This window comes from Mus caroli, unplaced genomic scaffold (assembly GCF_978045245.1).
Source record: "Mus caroli unplaced genomic scaffold, Mus_caroli_1 scaffold_8, whole genome shotgun sequence".
Classification (NCBI taxonomy): Eukaryota; Metazoa; Chordata; class Mammalia; order Rodentia; family Muridae; genus Mus; species Mus caroli.
Genome location: NW_028227263.1, coordinates 88597962 through 88601684, shown reverse-complemented (window position 1 = coordinate 88601684; position 3723 = coordinate 88597962). Strand labels below are relative to the sequence as shown.

General features: G+C 46.7%; 1 pseudogene; it reads left to right on the top strand.

The window, feature by feature from the left end:
• The first annotated feature begins 1045 nt into the window (after positions 1–1045).
• Positions 1046–2176, top strand: LOC110299379 (protein sprouty homolog 1-like; annotated as a pseudogene).
• Positions 2177–3723: the final 1547 nt, after the last annotated feature.

The following is a 3723-nucleotide window of genomic DNA, read 5'->3' as shown; positions in this document are numbered from 1 at the left end:
AATCCCCATGTATTTGACAATTTGATAAACACAATACTATTCAAACAAATGTGCTTTGTCTTGAATAGTATCATAGAGCTAACATTAAGTAAAGTACTGATTTTCAGTGTTAACTTGCTCATATTTAGGTATTAAACATATTGTTTCCACTAGTGGGGCATTAGTACCATGAAGCAGGAACTGCCCTGGATGTAAGTCCTGAAGCACTGGCTTCTGTTTTCCTAATCCATCCATTGACTGTCTCATTTATTTATTGTTCACCCAAGAGCAATGAATCAGGCTTATATTTTAAATGTCTGCAGTGTGGCTGCTATGAGGGATAGAGGTAGGTTTGTAAAAGGCATAATACCATGCCAAAGATTATCACAGTTGCAGAATAGTCACAAAAGTAACAAAACCCAGTACATTTGCACAAGAACTGGGCCTTGGGAAATCATATCCCAAATATGTCACTTTTACAGGCTTTTTTTTTTCTTTTTTTAGTTAAAACCACAACTGTCTCAGACTCAGTGTCTCTCTGGGTTTTATCCAAATCCTGCCTCCTATCTCTGTTTCCCTCCTATTTTAGTGACTATCCCATAATAATTTGCTTAATTTGGGATTTACTTACAGTTTCTGAGGGTTAATCTAATGATAATCATGATGGGTAATATGGCAGGAACAGACAGGCAGGCATAGTGTTGAAGAAGTAACTGAGAGCTCACATCTGATAGGCAAATTACAGACAGAGAGCAGGCGATAAAGACTGGGCTTGGTGTGGACTTTTGAAACCTCAAAGCTGACCACCCTCCAACACATCTCAGAGACTTCCTCCAACAAGACTACACCTTCCAGTTCTTTCCCCACTGAGCATCCCACACCAAGCATTCAAACATATGAGTCTAGGAGGATTACTCTCATTCTACTCATGACACTCCTGAAACACAGAAAAGGACTTTAAAAGATTGTTTTAAACTGGGGCGGCGTGCATGTGCCGGGAGGGCCGGCCCCAGGCTCTACACTAGGTAAGAGCCTTCCCCTCCCACCGAGGACCTGGCAAGATCAGGATTTCAGATGCATGGCAGATTTCCGCTGACTGCTGGAACTGGAGATCACTCCACATGGATTCCCCAAGTCAGCATGGCAGCCACACTTCGCTAGTGGTGATTCAGCCACCGGCTGTGGAAGGCCGACAGAGGTTAGACTATGACAAGGACACTCAGCCTGCTACGATTCTGTCCCTAGACCAGATCAAAGCCATCAGAGGCAGCAATGAATAAACAGAGGGACTTTCGGTAGCAAGAAGACCTGCTCCTCGCACTGCACCAAGACCCGAAAAGCAGGAAAGGACTCATGAAATCATACCAGCCAATGTGAATAGCAGCTACGAGCACCGACCTGCCAGCCACCCGAGCAACGCCAGGGGCTCAGTGCTGAGCAGGTCCACCAGCACCGGAAGCGCGGCCAGCTCAGGGAGCAGCAGCAGTGTGTCTTCTGAGCAGGGCCTATTAGGACGGTCTCCGCCCACCTGGCCCATCCCAGGTCATAGGTCAGATCCGGTCATCCGGACCCAGCCCAAGCAGCTGCTGGTGGAAGTCTTGAAGGCCTCCTTAAAAGAGGACCCCACCCAGCACAAGTTCATCTGCGAACTGTGTGGCAAGTGCAAATGTGGAGAGTGTACGGCCCCCGGGCCCTGCCCTCCTGTCTGGCCTGTGATCGGCAGTGCCTCTGCTCCACGGAGAGCATGGTGGAATATGGGACCTGCATGTGCCTGGTCAAGGGCATTTTCTACCACTGCTCCAGTGATGATGATGGAGGTTCTTACTCGGATAACTCATGCTCCTGTTCACAGTCCCACTGCTGCTCCAGATACCTGTGCATGGGAGCCCTGTCTTTGTGCCTACCCTGCTTGCTCTGCTACCTTCCCGCCAAGGGCTGCCTGAAGCTGTGCAGGGGCTCTTACGACTGGACCCACCGCCCTGGCTGCAGGTGTAGAAACTCCAACACTGTCTATTGTAAGCTGGAGAGCTGCCCCTCAAGGGCTCAGGGGAAGCTGTCATGACTTCTGGAGGTGGATTGGACCTCCGTGGAATGTCTAGCTTCCAAACTTTGGCTGTTGGTATTAGAGGCAGATTTTCTTCTCGAGTCTCTCCTGTCTTGGATGGGCCTCAATAGGAGTGGACTGTGAAACTGCACCCAGCTTGTTCTCATTCCACCTCGAGTGTTCTGGGAGCTGCGAGGGCCTGTGTGCTGCATCCACTCTCCAGCTGCTTCCGTGAAGATATATGCATGCCCAGACTTGGCCAAGAGTTGTTTGGGGTCTGGTACCGTGGGATCATGGACTTAGTTTGGTTTATAAAAAAGTAACCATGTAAGTGCTTAAATAAGCTATATATTAATCTGCCTCTGATGAGATCTATCTTAGCGTCCTTCTCCTAGCCGGATGGGAGGAGCTACTCCTTAGAACACGGTTTTCCCTGCCTTCTCCTTACAGCCCTCTGAAACCTCTCCACAATGCATTGCCAGTGGGTCTTCCGCGCACACACCTTTGGCATAGCTCTGTGCAGTGTTGGTCTTCCCATCAGAGACGATGTTGGCAACCCTTTTCCTCCTCCAGCGCCCAGTATCTGTGAAGGACTTCCCTTCACGCCCCCACTTCACTGAGGACACTTGGTAACTGTAGTTGAAATTCCTGTCTGATTTGCCCCCAGTGTCTCAGAGCTACAGCTCCCTAAGGTGCCTTTGGCTCCTGGTTGGCCTTTTGACTCTTAACAGCTGAGTATTTCCAACCCTTTCTGTGTTTTCATTGCCTTAACCACAAATTGTGGTGCTTTTTTGTATATTTTATGTATATTTTTTGTATATTTTATGTATAAATCACAGAGTTGAATCCTGGCTATTTTTAAGACAAAGGTCTGTTAAACTTTTTTTTATTGTAAAGAATATTTATTATGCGAATCTCTATTATTTTATGATATTTATTGCAAAAGACTGTTGAAATGTACTCATGTCTGAATGTAACATATCACTACTTCAAGAAAAGCAAGGTGACTCGAGGAAAGTATATAAAGAACATCTATGTTAACTACAATGCAGAAAATATATTAATTAATGAAACCGGAAAAGAAAGATTGTTTTAAACTTATTTTGTGAGTGCTCTCTCTCTCTCTCTCTCTCTCTCTCTCTCTCTCTCTCTCTCTGTGTGTGTGTGTGTGTGTGTGTGTGTGTGTGTGTAGATACACCATGGGATAGGTTGCTAGAGTCAGTTCTCTACTTTTCCATTGCAGGTCCTTGGGATTGAACTCAGGTTGTCAGGCTTGGGGTGTGCATCTTTTCCTGTCTGAGCCATCTTGCCAGTTCAAGGAAGAGACAAGTTTCTTTTTGAAACTGAAGACTAGCTCCCCTAGAAGATTAGCTCACAGGATAAACAGCATCCCTCAGAAAGCCCAGACAAATGTTGACCTAAGCTACCCCCACCCTGAAGCTTTATGTATCTCCCAAAAATACTTTCTCTTTTTTTGTTTGAAGCCTCACTGTCACCCATCTCCTATGAGGGTGCAATTTCTAAACTCTGCTGGGATGTTGGGAGAGTGAGGGCCTCATAACCCACTACAGCTCTAACACTCCAGCTGAAAACTGAGCCTCCAGAGGTGAGAAAGAAGGTTTCTTGGCCCCCAAAGAGAAATCTATGGGAAGTCAGAGGCATCCCTGAGTCAATCATAAGGAGTGGAAGACTGGGTCCCA